The 15,525-nt window shown below is 34.1% G+C and overlaps 1 long non-coding RNA gene across 1 annotated transcript in view; it reads left to right on the top strand.

The window, feature by feature from the left end:
• Nucleotides 1-911, top strand: part of LOC143239763 (uncharacterized) — a 54,209-nt gene extending 53,298 nt beyond the window's left edge. Inside the window, exon 2 of the long non-coding RNA XR_013021353.1 lies at nt 680-911. This is a non-coding gene — a long non-coding RNA (uncharacterized LOC143239763). The remainder of the gene's footprint in view (nt 1-679) is intronic.
• The last annotated feature ends 14,614 nt before the right edge of the window (nt 912-15,525 follow it).

Below are 15,525 nucleotides of genomic sequence, written 5' to 3'. Positions count from 1 at the left end.
AACCAAGCTATGTCAGATATCAAGCCAAGACGAAAATAAGTTCTAAATTCAGGATATCACAGAAGAAAATCATAAAAAAAATGAGTGAAATTTATAAAATAGAGTAAAACATTTAAACTAACTGAAATTGTGTAAATCACTATCACCTATTTCGATATTATATAAAATTAAAAATTGATCAAATTTAATATAAAATAGAAGTGAAAATAATTTAAACTACTGTGGAACTAAATAACAGAGCGAACCTAAAGCTAGATTGAAAGTAATCGTAAGAAAATGAAACACATACGGAAAAGGTATTAATTAGAATTAACAGGAGCAAGCAAAACAAATCTAGATTGGAATACGAAACTAGCGTTTAAGAAAAATTCAGACACTTTAGAAGATCAGCAGAATTCCTCATACCCCATCCACTTCTGGCAGATATCTTCTGGGCAGCTGCTCTAGCACTCTGAGTATTTTTCATAAGGACCTCTATTTCATCCAAGAGATGTCGTTCTTCTTGGCCTACTACTGATGTTAGATACTAGTGGGCCTTCTTTACAGTTCATCTTCAACTAACAGAAAAACTAGGTCTCTGTTCAGTCGATAATGATGCATTGTTTATGACATTACTACTTTTCTGTTACAGTACATACTATTTAAGCCTAATTGATATTGGTCTTTGGATATCTTCTAGGGGCTGCTAGATGGTGATCGCTGGTGATGGTAAAGATGATCAAAGATCCTTCGGTAGTGAGGGCTCCTATACATACCTACACTCCCTGGCCTTAGAGGGATGATGTAACTCAGTTGAGGCAATTTGTGGATCTATGAGTTTGTGAACCAGTTTGAGATAATGGTAAATGTTCCCAGAAGATGTAATAGTGATCTATTGAATAGAGCGTGAATGGCAATATTGTCTTAAGGAATTGGTTGTTTTTTATTATTTTATTGTGCTGTGGATTAGAGATTATGATTGGGATGTACACTGATTACTCCTACTCTTTGGGTATCTTTTTTCACCGCCATGAGTTAAATGCTAAGTTTTCAGCCCGATTTAGATCAGGCTCGGTTTTATTGGTAGGCTTAACAACATGTTTAACTTTTCTTACTCTTGCTATCATCTCGTATTTGTTCTCTAATTCTTTCAGGAAATATTCCTACTTAATAATGTGTAGTAGGTTAATCAGGTAAGTTCACGAGTCAGAAACAAGAAAAGAAGTGTTAAAAAATCATGTCTGTGTACAACAAAAATCACTATTGAAAACTATAAACCAACTCAGCCTGAGATGAGTAAATAGTTGAGCAAACATTTTAAGTTGAAATGTGTCGTCCAATCAGGAAAAGCCATCTGAACAAGATGCATTATACATGCTGCATCTCACTATGAACTAAAATAAAATGTTTACTCCAAACACTAACAAATGCCCAATTCATGTATGTGTCATGCAAATGTAAATGTATTAATTAGTCTCTAGACCATGATAGTTCATAGAAACGTGCTTTATTGGTAGGTGAGTACACTCATCTCTAATACGAGTAAGTATTTCCGTCATTTTCTGGGTGCTAAAGAAAAGCATAAGTCCTAATTGGTAGTAGAGTAAAATTGCGAATCTAACTGATGCTAATAGCTGAAACTAAGGCTATTACATTATAAGCAGTGACTAAATCTTCTAATACAGAAAGTTTCATATCCCTTATGTTCACAATACCAACTTAAACAAGTTAGATGTAGTCCAAACAAATATGCAAATTCAAGTTTTTTTTTCACAAATAAATCCAGAATACCGTCCCTGAAGTAATTATAAAAAAATCTCATACTGCTACAAATAAACGTAGTTTACACAATATTTATGTATACCAACGACTTTTTCTCAAACAATACAGAGATATAACATTCAGAAATATCCACGAACTCCAAAAATGTTTAAATTGTACTAGTGAAACGTGCTTTATTTGACTACAAACTGGAATAATTACAAATATAAATATTATCAAAACGACGTTTCGCCAGTATCCATCTGGTGTCATTTGGTACACCCATATCAACATGGATACTTCACAAATAGAAGAACACTGTATGATACACATGCATTTAGAGAAAATATCGAGTTTTAGAATATTCACTTAGCCCAAATAAATATAAATTATTTTGTTTACATTCGACTCTGTATTAATAATCGTTAAATATTTAAGAAAGCCATGAGAGGGTTTATTTGTATGGTGTTGTCGAAAATATGAAAAGGTGGTCGCAAATGTTTTTGTATTCTGATATTTGGTTCTCTTCAAGTGAATAAAATTAATTTAGTTGTGTGTTTATTTTAGAGCACAGCCATGGATCAAACCCCGGATTTCGGCGTCATAAGCGAGTAGACTTATCTTTGTCCTACTGGGGAACAAAACACGAACTGGTCTTGTGTAAACGTATTTATAAGAACTCAACAAAACAGAGTTAAAATATACACAATACTTTTAAATGCTTTATCAAAGGCACCAGATTCTACCTAATAACTTTCATAAAATACTTCATTAAAGCCACTAGACCTTACCTAACCACTTCCATAAAATACTTTATTAAAAGCATTAGACCTTACCTAACAACTTTCAGATGCATCAGTGGTCTAGAGACCCGTCATCGTCATCAGGAATAAGAAGAGAGTACAGCATCCATTATATTCTTTATATATCTTCCAACGTTTTACTTAATCGAAAGAACTTCAATCAATCCACTACATAAATGGTGTTACTACTTATTTACGTTTCGTTTAATATAGATTTTCAAAAGTAAATCTCCGCAACATCTGAACCCGACTTTAGATTTAAAATTGGCTCCGAGATCTTAAATATTTCTAATGATTCTTTATATATATATTTATAGTTTGTATTTATATTTCGAAGGTCTAATTAATTTGACATTGTTCACCATGTGTTTTTTACTACTCATGTATGTTCATTAAGTATAAATTTTAAATTTTCTCGTGTTTGACCAATATAAATTAAATCGCAGTACCAACAGGTTTTATAAACACCAAATTTATCTATTACTGTGGTTTTATCTTTAAGACTAATAGTCAAATGACTAAGTTTAACATGTGGTAGAAACATTACACAACTAACATATTTCATAAATACATATATATGTATATGTGAGGAAATCGTTTGAGCATATAGAATGTTTTTTATCCCAACCTCAGTACCCGTAAGTTTAGAATACTGGTAATGTGATTTTTTAAAGAACGTATTATAAGTTCTATCAATAATAATATATTTCAAGATATTTAATTCTACTAATTAACTCTTCTTTATACAAACAAACATTTCAAGCTCTGATTATATATATATATATATATGTATATGTAGTGAAAGAATAATAGAAACATAATAGGGTTATTATTAACTGAAGTAACAACTACATTTTCTTTTCTTATAATTAAAATATGTGGAAAAATCAAAAATTTTTTTCTTTTATTTCTAACGTAAATTGTAAGGCTGAGTTGCCACACAAGGATCGTTTGTTTAACACATGTCATCCGCACAATGAGTTTAATCAAACCTGTATTTGGAGATTCACACGTGAACAGTTCGTAAACAAGTGGTGAAGCCGAAGGATCCACTGCTTAACCTTTCACTTCTTTCTTTTAAAAAAATCAAACTTTAGATGGCGTTGTTGGCACAATAAAAGTGCGTTACATTTATTACTTCATGTAATTTTAATGTTGTAAACCTTTTAATGCCTGCTAGTCAATGCTCAAAATTTTCTAATGCCTGAAGTAAATGTAAAAGACCTATTTTTCTCTTGAAACTTTGCTTTTGTGACCTGGACAATGAAATTAACCTATTTTCTATGTTAAAACGGGCAAATTTGCACATTTTCATTTAAATAAGGTCTGAATAAAACAACATATGAATCAATATTTACATGTATTTATGATAAAGTTGTACAAAAATGGTTAGAAGTGAGTAGTTTTTCGAGATTTGCGACTATAATGTAAATCACTTTCACATATTAGTCCCCAAATATAGTCTCCCATCATGTTTTCGTTATATACTCTTTGGTAGCGGTGTTCAAAGTCCAGTATGTCTTGATGGAAGCGCTCGCCTTGCTCCTCTGAGTATGCTTCCATGTTCTTCTTGAATTTATCAAGATGAACGTCAAGAATATGGACTTTCACGGACATCCTGCAGCCCATTTTGCCGGAGTTCTTCACCAGAACCTCAACCAGTTCCAAATAATTTTTGGCTTTGTGATTGCCCAAGAAGCCCCGAACCATTGCGACAAAGCTGTCCAAAGCTTTTCTTTCCTTCCTACTGAGCTTCTTGGGGAATTATGTGCACTCCAGTATCTTCTTTGTTTGTGATTCAACGAATACACCAAGTCTGACCTTTGCCTCAGACAGCTTAGTGAAGAAGTCTCAAAGGTACTTGAAGGCTGCAGACTCCTTATTAAAAGCTGTGACAAATTGTTTCATAAGACCCAATTTTATATGCAATGGTGGGAACAACATCTTCTGGAGGTCCACTAGTGGTTCACACTTGACATTGTGCCTCCCCACAGAGAACTCGGTCAGTTGTGGCCAGTGCTTCCTGTTGTAGTGCGCTGCAGTGTTATTATGAAGAGAAAATTTATTTCATCCACAAATAATGTGTAAGAAGTTCATGAAAAATATTTTATATGTGATATTTTTTCTATACTACTGGAAATTTAAAAAAAATAAAAGTTATAAAATTTGTATAATATAAAATCTTACTATTCAAGCAGGTAAAAATTGGCGTCTTACCTGCTAGAGTTCTCTTGCACTGCTCGCAGGTAAAATGAGGTGCTCAGGGTTTGTTTGATCCTCGTCAAGCATGCCAAAATATGCCTTGTAGGCTTCACATAGATGCTGTCACAGAGTACTTTTTTGCTCTTGTCTTGATAAATTGGCCACATACATAGCAGAATGCGTCTGGAGAATGCTTGCAACTTCTTAATGCCATCTCTGATAAAATCAGATAGCTCTATGTATTCACTTAGGCAGCTAGAACTAAACTGAAATGATAAGTGGTGAGCCCCTGTATATTTATATTATTATGGAAAGTTCTAGAAAATCCTAAAAGGTTCTTGAAAATTATCGTAAGTTCTAAAACATTCTAGAAAATTCTTGTAAGTTCTACAACATTTTAGAAAGTTCGAAAAATACTCTTTCAGCTACTCAGCACTGAATCTACCTGGAATGTTCTGGAAAACAGGTGAATTTGAAAATTTCATTACCCAGGTCACAAAAGCAAAGTTTGAAGAAAAAAATAGGTCTTTTCCATTTACTTTAGGCATAAGCGATTGGGAAATAAGACTTTCTGCCCAGGAACAAGAAAAAGTAAAAATTTTGTTACATAGTGTAATTTCTCTAAATTTCAAAATAAACTTTCTCTATATCGTTACGAAAAGAAAAAGTATTTTTTATGATTTCCAAATTAGATTTGTATGTCGTGATTTTCATATTTTATATCTAATAAAATTATCTTATGGTGTTGAATCTCAAGCTCACACGTATACAACGACATATAAAGGCTACACGTTTTGCCAACCCTCACGAATAATTCCCACCGCTAAGAGGACACTATGTGACGGGGCGGCGCTGCCGTGCCTTGAAAACTCCGCGCGGCGTGCAGTCTCGTTTCCTTTGTCGGAGCCGACGGCACTGGACAAGATGGCTGATCTTCCTATCCTTATTCTAATACCTAGTGATTATGATGCAAGCGATCCTTATCTAAGGCGCGAAAATCAACAATATCGAAACACAAATAAATAGAAACCCTCTACCGACGTTCTCGGATACTAACTGTAACAGTCATATTAATTTGTATCGAATTTGTCTACCTTAGAAAAATTCGATCGGGTATGTAAACGCAATCATAAAATTTTATTATAAATTTAGTCGGCTTGCAAGGACAACAGTGATCATATACTCCAACAAAAAACAAATTCACGGGATTCTCACATCAAGATTTTGCAGGAACTTCACAAACGTTATCACAGCTGGTGATTACAACTTACAGGAGCTTACCATACAAACAAGTGTCACGTAATTTAATAACGAATGAAATGTATTAAAATAACTGAACACGTCTCAGTTCAGACAAATATTTGTTTTAATGTGAACAATCAGAAACGTATAAAGAAAAACCAACAAGTTTTAGATATTGTTAGTTTTATCATTGTGAATACTAAAACCAGAAACACGTGAAAACAAACCAATTAGTTTTATTATTGCGGGGCCCGGCATGGCCTAGCGCGTTAAGGCGTGCGCTTCGTATTCTGAGGGTCGCGGGTTCGCGCCCGAGTCGCGCCAAACATGCTCACCCTCCCAGCCGTGGGGGCGTTATAATGTGATGGTCAATCCCAGTATTCGTTGGTAAAAGAGTATCCCAAGAGTTGGCGGTAGGTGGTGATGACTAGCTGCCTTCCCTCTAGTCTTACAGTGCTAAATTAGGGACGGCTAGCACAGATAGCCCTCGAGTAGCTTTGTGCGAAATTCCAAAACAAAAACAATTTATTATTGTGAACAATAAAATCAGAAACATATAAACAAACAGTTTTAGACATTGATAGTTTTGTCTTTTTAATATTATTTTTAATACATGTCTCATACGATTATTGAAAATATTCTCTATCAAATTTAATAGTATAAGTTAAAAATTCGAACAACAAAAATTAAGTTGTTAGATTTAGTTCAAACTCAGACTATTCTCATAAAATATTCTTATTTTTTATATTCTCTTCTGTTTTCATAATTCTACATTATTCAGAAATACCTGTGATCGTTGAGACTAAACCTTGAACGAAGCTTCATAGATGGTTGGGTGTTTGCTTTGTTTGTTTTTTAGAATTTTGCGCAAAGCTACTCGAGGGCTATCTGCGCTAGTCGTCCCTAATTTAGCAGTGTAAGACTAGAAGGAAGGCAACTAGTCATCACAACCCACCGCCAACTATTGGGCTACTCTTTTTCACAATGAATGGTGGGATTATAACGCCCCCACAGCTGAAAGGGCGAGCATGTTTTGTGCGACCGGGATTCGAACCCGAAATCCCCTGATTACGAGTCGAACGCCTTAACCCACCTGGCCATGCCGGGACTTGATGTTTGGATAAGAACACTATGACAATTGCAGTTATTCATTATTTGACGCTTGAGATGTCATTACAATGTTTTTATTCCTTTAATTAATGGCCCAGCATGGTCAGGGGTTAAGGCACTCGACTCGTAAGTTGGGGGTCGCGGTTTTGAATTCCCGTCCTAAGAAACATGCTCGCCGTTTCAGCCATGGGGACGTTATAATGTGATGGTCAATCCCACTATTCCTTGGTAAAAGAGTAGTTCAATAGTTGGCGGTTGGTGGGGGATGACTAGTTACCTTTCCTATATTCTTACACTGCTAAATTAGGGACGTCTAGCACAGATAGCCCTCGTATAGCCTTGCGGGAAATTAAAACAACAAACAAACTGACTATAGTACGCAACATAATCAGTAAAAGAGATTTCTATGCTGGTGTATTCAGTCACTATAACATTTAACACATATTAAACTTTTCTTAATGATGTGAAAATCATAACAGCGAAACATATTGTCTGAGAAACAGAGAATCAGTCAAGATAAATATTTGAAGATTTAATCCTACAACCTACATTATTCTAAAACGATTTACCATTTTTTTTCGTTTACATGTAATAAGGCAATCAAAGTAGTTCTGAATAGTGAGATATTTAAGTACCCAAGTTTTTGAATGCTTTGTATGTGTAATACACATTTTGGACCTGGCAAGACCTGATGGTTAGAGCATTGGACTGGCAATGTACCTGTGCCCTACCCCATGGCTGAAAGGGCGAGCATGTTTGGTGGGAGGTCCGTTTGTTACTGGCATGGAAAACCACACGGTTTACTACACCGGTTCCTTCGATCAACGTTTTTGGTTAACAAGAATATTTTCACTTTACTTATAGGATACACATATTAAAACGTTTATACAACTTTTCTGATATCTTGGGCTCAATTGTCGATAAACAGTTGTTGAAGTAAATTACATTCATTTGATTGTTGTTGTTTTTTCCTGCATTATTATACCGTTTAATTTAACTAAAAAGCAGTATCATCATTGACTGTATAACTAAAAGTAATGCATCTTTATTGGTTTATTTAAAGCCAAGAATATAGATCCATTAAACTACGTAAAACCCTTTGGTGAGAATATATTATAGAGAATCGAAAAAATGTGTACACGTACCATTTAATATTAAATTTTCTTTATGAAAGTTTTCTGAGTTTTATCACATGATCCTTATTGCAAAACCACTCCATGTATATTTGATATTAACTCACAATTTTTTTATAGGGAGCATGTGCACTAGTAACACGTGTCGTTAGAATGTTTTCGATTAGCAGTATGACTGAGGGGAGGGACTTTATCTCTCAAATAGTGATTTTTTTTCTCTACAATATTGCAAAAGCTTTTATTATTTGCATTATACGAAGAAATATAAACTGGATGAACAGAAATAAAGACATTAAATGATTTAGAAGAAGTGGTTAAAAACACATTTTATTTATGTACTCTTCTGAAACGTTGCTGTACAAAAACCACCACGCTGTTACATGTGAAATGCCGAATTTTTAAAGGAAAATGTGAAACAAGTACTCTCAAATAGTGATTTTTTTTCTCTACAATATTGCAAAAGCTTTTATTATTTGCATTATACGAAGAAATATAAACTGGATGAACAGAAATAAAGACATTAAATGATTTAGAAGAAGTGGTTAAAAACACATTTTATTTATGTACTCTTCTGAAACGTTGCTGTACAAAATCCACCACGCTGTTACATGTGAAATGCCGAATTTTTAAAGGAAAATGTGAAACAAGTACATATTTTTGTTGTTTAATTTAATTAATCAAAATAAGCTCCTTTAGATTCACTACACTTCTGCCAACGAGTTTTAAGTTTATATCTTTAAAGAACTGGACGTTCTTTGATGGAATAAAGTCTTCGAAGTCACTTTCAATTGAACTTTGGTTTGCAAACGTTTTTTCCCTTTAAAGATGTCTAAATGTTTAAAACGGAACTAATCTTTAGAGGGAAGATCTGGTGAATATGGTAGATGAGATAAAATTTCATACTAAAGTTCTGTTTAGTTTTTGAACAGTAGCACGTCGAGCACTGTCATGAAACAGTACGTGTCCACTGCGATTAACTATTGCTGAATGTTTTCGTGACAACTTTTGATGCATAATTTTAAGTTGATAACAATATTTCTCTGCTGTGATTGTTTATTTTGGGTTTAAGAATGAATAATGAATCACACCAAAGCATATGCCAAAACTAGTTCTTCACCCTAACAAGCTTATGGTTATTGTTTGGTGGTCGCCAGCAGGTGTGTCAACCCAATTTTTGGACCGTCATTGCTTGTTGCAAAGAATCCATTTTTTATCACAGGTGACAATTCTATGGAGAAACGGGTCGTTTTTGTTGCGAGTAAGGGGTGAGAAACAAATTGTAACTCTCTTAATAGCTTTCAATTAATTCTTGAGGTACTCATTTATCGAGTTTTTTCACCTTACCACTGCTTTTAGATGTCGGGAAACTATTGAATAATGAACGTTAAGTTTGTTGGCAAGTTCTCTCATGGTTTGGCAGGTATCTGATTTAACTAAGACCTTCAATTCTTCCTCATTAATGGCTGTCTGAAGGCGGCCCCCAGGCTCATTTTCAAGGCTTGTATCATCAGAGCGAAATCTTCTAAACCAACGCTGTGCTATCATCAAATGCATGATTGATATGAAGAACTTCTGTTGCTGAATTGTAACCGACTTGAACTCGTACAAGAAAACTACACGAGTGTCAGTTTTACCCATAGTAACAAATATCAATATAAAGATGATTTAGTTTCTAAAATGAGAAAAATAAAGTGAGCTTGAAATGACTCAGACAATATACTATATTATTCTGATAACTTTATGATAATGCTTCTCTTTCAGCCACTAGATTGGTTTGGTTTGGTTTGAATTTCGCGCAAAGCTACACGAGGGCTATCTGCACTAGCCGTCCCTAATTTTGCAGTTTAAGGCAAGAAGAGAAGGCAGCTAGTCATCACCGCCCATCGTCAACTCTTGGACTACTCTTTTACCAAAGAATAGTGGGATTGACCGTGAATTATAACGCCCCCACAGCAGAAAGGGTGAGCATGATTGGTGTGAGGGAGATTCGAACTCGCGAGCCTCAGATTACGAATCGAGTGCCTTAACCACCTGGATTTTAAAGGTAAATATGTGGGAAATAAATGTAAACAAACCACAAAACTAAACTACTAGAGTGATAACTAGCTTTGTATGTTCAGGTTTTAATACTTAAATGTATTTGACCTCTGACTCCAAAAAAGACTTCAGATGGTCGTCGATATGAAACGTTTTTATCGGCGGTTAATTTAGCTGAAAAAATGTTTGGTATACTGTAAGATAGACTTAAAATATTAACCTGCTGACTGATTACCGGTACAAATATTGAAATACGTCTATAAATACATAAGTGGATGAACGCTTTGTCTATTAAACATATATTGAGCTTTAAAACGAATATGACAAGCAGTATATGTAATAGACTGTTCTCTTATATAAGAAGAAATTATACATAGATTTAGAACGCTTTTAATCAGTGTTTCCAAATTGAGTTTTTATGTTTCTAATGTTTAAGTTTTAGTAAAATTTTTAGTAAAGTTTGTGCACTATATATACACATATATATACATAGAGAGAGAGTATTTTATATATATTTTTGACTGAAGTAATTTGACGAGAAACCCACTTGAAGTACAAATGTATTATTAAGACGGCTTGTAGGGGTATTAAAACTTTAATTAAAATAAAGTGCAGAACAACGTGTTGTTAACCCGAAGATGACCTTAGATTGTCGAAACGTTGTTCTGTACTTTATTTTAATTAAAATTTTAATACCTATACCAACCGTCTTAAGAATACATTTAAACCTTTAGCTGCCATAGTCCAGTACAATCTGCAAGTCGTAGGGTTAGATGAAAGGCTTCCTAAATGACATAGTGACCTGTCGCAGATGAAGTATGAATCTAACTATATCGTAAATTAAGAGCAGATGAAAAACGTTTGTAGTGTAACATAATATCTATCACGAACTTGTTGGGGTTATCTCCGTTGAACGTGTGAAATAAAAATTCGATTACAACAAAGGATAACAAATTGTGCTTCTATTTGTTCTCAACACAATAAAGTTTAATAAAGTTAAAAGTTAAAAAATAATAATTATAGGTACCAATACTGAAACGAAAGACTTAGTGGATTCAAGAATTCTATCAATATGACGCGAAATGGGGAGGACAAACTCCCCTCATGACCTTCTTCATACCATCATGTATCCCTGTATCAAGCTGAGCTGATTTGGTAATGTTTTCTAATTTAGATGAGGGTTCAACCCCTTTAACATGACCTTCCTCATGTCATCATGTATCACCGTGTCAAGTTGAGCTGATTTGGTAATGTTTTCTAAATTAGATGGGGTCTAACTCCTTAACATGATCACCTTTATGTTATCATGTATTATTGTGTCAATATTAAGTTATAGTAACTGATGAAGAAATGTTGAAACGCAAAGGGAATAGATATGAAATTATTGGTATAAGACCGTGTATTTTATCCCGAATACACACGTTACTTTACGTGGTAGATATTAGAATAGAGAAGTTCATACCTAAATAACCTGAAAGATAACTCGATGCTTTTGGTATTTTTCATATTCTGTGTAATCATGTGTTTTGTATATATATATGAGTATATAGTGCTTCATTCTGTTACTGTTAAAGATTTATTTAAGCTCAAAGACTGTGCCAATACGGGGATCGAGCCCAAAATTCTAACATTTTAAGTATCGGGAGGGGGCATTCTTTCTAATGCAAATCCATACTTTTAAGTGGGTGTTTTTGAAGATTAGGATGTTTATTTATGTATACTTGCATTGAGATTTCGATATTTGCAGCTATTTTCCATCAGCACTGATAACTTCATAAACTCTTTGCAACTGCGCTGACTTACATTTGACTGACGTTGTCGCAAGGTTAAAAGAAATCGTAACACAGACTTACTTAAAAGAATATATATATTACGAACATTTAAAAAATGATCAGATTGGTATAACATAACGTATTTTCAGACGGTTATGGCTAATTGCATAACATAATCTTTTTATTTCAGAATAATATCTCTTATTCGAAAGTAGTCCCTCGATAGCCAACAATACGTAAAGATCACTTCCTTATGAATACTTGTGTATGTGTATTCTAGTTGCATTACATACACGGATTTTTTTTGTATTACTGCGTGGATATATATACCCATATCCATTATCATGTGCAGTTACGTTTTTTTGGTTTTTTTTTGTAAAACAGTTCAAAGGAAAATCACATCTTAGTTTAATTTTCCAGTTGTATTTAAATGTGCAAAGTTGAAATCTATTTAGAAGAGAAAACAACTTAGTGCTCTGACCTCCACACTGCCACCAGTGACACAGCTACAAGGTTTTAAAGGTCATAGCAGTCTGTAATTAAGAGTGTGACTGCACGTATTTAACTGGGATCAGAGGCGAGAGAAAGGTCGTAAGTCGAGGATCGTAACCAACGCTACTGTAGTTACAAGCACGTGATGAAACCGATACGAAGAGTTGAACAAGCATACGTGAAGAAGTGCCACTCTTAAGTTCAGTATCTGTGTTTTATTGTAGACCAGTTGGATTGATAATTTCGTAAGATATTTATTAAATACTGAAATGACAACTTTGTAATTAAACAAAATTATATATTTTTATTTAATGCTGTATAAAGAACTTTTCTATGTCATGAAGTGCTGTTAGTTTGCTAATCCATTTTTTCTGAAATGTAAGATTATTGTGATACAGAAAAGCAAACTGGATGTACTAATACTCTTACTGATTTGTCATTACACATGGAATATACTTGTCTCACGAGACTTTTGATGAACATTTCAAACTTTTAGCTTCCGAAATAGAATTCACAAATCACTTTACCCAACATGTTTGATTATTTATTAAATAAAAACTTGAAATTAAGGTTAAATGACTTTGAACAAGCGACAGCTTTTACATAGCAAACTAATTTTATTATGGAATTACCATTGTCAGTGCATGACAGTGTAGTAATTTTCGTTTTTTAATGTATAGATTAATAAAGTGCTATGAGAATAAAGCTCTTTTGCACGTGTAAAACTGACCTAAATCGTTTAAAATCAGTATTTATTTTACATTTGTTCACGAGAAATTCTAATAATTGCTGTGAAATAATTAACACTAATAAAACATAAACATGAAATTAATATGATATAAGAGTGTACACGATTGTTACAACTAATTTTTATGAGTATTTTCATCTTTTTTTAAATGCAAAGTTTGTTTGTATTTGAATTTCACTCAAAGTTACACGAGGACTGTCTCCGCTAGTCGTCCTTAATTTAGCAGTGCAAGACTAGAGGGAAGGCAGCTAGTCATCACCACCCACCGCCAACTCTTGGGCTACTCTTTTACCAATGAATGTGGGATTGACTGTCACATTATACAGTCCCTACGGATGAAAGAATAAGTAACTTTGGTGTGGCGGGGATTCGAACTCGCGACCCACAGCTTACGAGTCAAGCGTCTTAACCATCTGGTCCTAGATACAAACTTTTAAAGTGAGTTATCTGCTCCATGCCCCACGCAAGGAATCTAACAATAAATTTCAACTTTACTGACCAAAGGATCAGTCAGTTGAGTTACTGGGACTTTTATTTGAACAGAAAAAACTTTGTTGAAGGTGAATTATCCAAAATGCACACACAGACGTATAATTTTGATGTTTATCCTATTTGATAACTTAAGATATATGAAATTCTTTCATCTAGTCATGACCTCAGTCCCAACTAATAGGGTCAGCAGGCTCAATCGGCAACCGTAGAGGACGAACCTGTTCGGCAACGAGTATTATTCGTATGCATGAGCTGAGAATCATGACACGAAAGGAATTTCATCTTTTTTTCGTTATTATCTTTCAGCGCGAAGTCTATTTTATTTTACCTGTAGTTATGTGAAAGTTTTGAAGTTAAGCACAAAGCCACACAAAGTGTTCTGCCCACTACAAGTATCGAAACCCGGTTTCTAGCTTTGAGACTGTGGATTTTTTAATGTTATTTTGTTTTATTATTTTTGTCTTTAGAAATTACAGTTGAATAACAGAAAAATAGCTAGAGTTAGTACTAGGCTGGTGTAGACTGTTGCTAGTTATAACTCAACTTTCAGTGATATTGTTACACAAATGAAATACATTTTTTAATTTAATAAATACAGCCTAAATAGGATAATTATCAAACTAGTTTTAACAGTGTTAACAACAAGTTACTAGTATTTAATCATAGTACTGAGTGTTTATTTTAGTTCTACATATAATACAATGGTTAATACTAGTTTGAGGTTTAACAGTTTCCAGTTTGTTATGTGCGATAAGTGGTGCCACGTATGGGTTTCAATTGAGTTTGGTTTGTTTTGAATTTTGTGCAAAGCTACTTGGGAGCTATCTACGCTAGCCGTCCTAAATATAGCAGTGTAAGACTAGAGGGAAGGCAGCTAGTCATCACCACTCATCACCAACTCTTAGGTTACGTTTTTACCAAAGAATGGTGGGATTAACCGTCACATTATAACGCCCCCACTGCTGAAAGGAAGAGTATGTTTGGTGTATGACATTTAGGAAGTTAGAAATGGTAGTATTTGGTTAAATGTATTGGGTCTAATTGTAGAGACTTTATTTTATTGAGCAAAATATTTCAGCTATTGGCTTTTGTATCCGAAGGACTATTAGAGTGAAGGAAAGCAATAGGAGTAGAGAAGAATACGGATATGAACTTTAAGAGGTTGTAGGTGACGCCTTCATATGGTATGTGGATAGAATACTCTGTGGAGTAATCAGGTAGAAAAGATTATACTAACCTGGGACTCAAGTGGAAGACATAACTGGCAGAGCAATAGTTATAATGAAGGGGACTTGTAACGATGCTGTTTTGTTCTGCACTTAGGGGCTAACGATATTGGAAAAAGTAAGTCAGAGAAATTAATTGATAAGTACTTCTGATTGATAAATACATTTAAATATAAAAGCCATAAATTAATTGTGTCAGAGATGCTGCTGAAAATTACTTTTGTAAATAAATTTTTGAGTAGGTCAATGGTTCCAAATACTAGGTTGAAATTAATACATAAGGATGAGCAGGTTCGCTGGTTGGACGTGTGGGATCAGTTCAGTGGGAGGAGGGAACGTTTTGGAATGGATGGTTTACACTTAAGTAAGCAAGGATTTGGCGCGATTACGAGGGTTATTAATTCAGCTATAAGGGAAGCTTTAAACAAGGACTACATAGTGGTGAGGGCAAAGATAAATTAAATGAAAGACAATTGAGGTGTAACGGAAATTTTAGCTTAGGAAATTAGTATAAAACTACTTATAAGA

The sequence above is a fragment of the Tachypleus tridentatus genome, chromosome 2, assembly GCF_004210375.1.
Source record: "Tachypleus tridentatus isolate NWPU-2018 chromosome 2, ASM421037v1, whole genome shotgun sequence".
NCBI lineage: Eukaryota > Metazoa > Arthropoda > Merostomata > Xiphosura > Limulidae > Tachypleus > Tachypleus tridentatus.
Note: the sequence above shows the minus strand (reverse complement) of the source record. Positions and strands in the feature narration are given on the sequence as shown.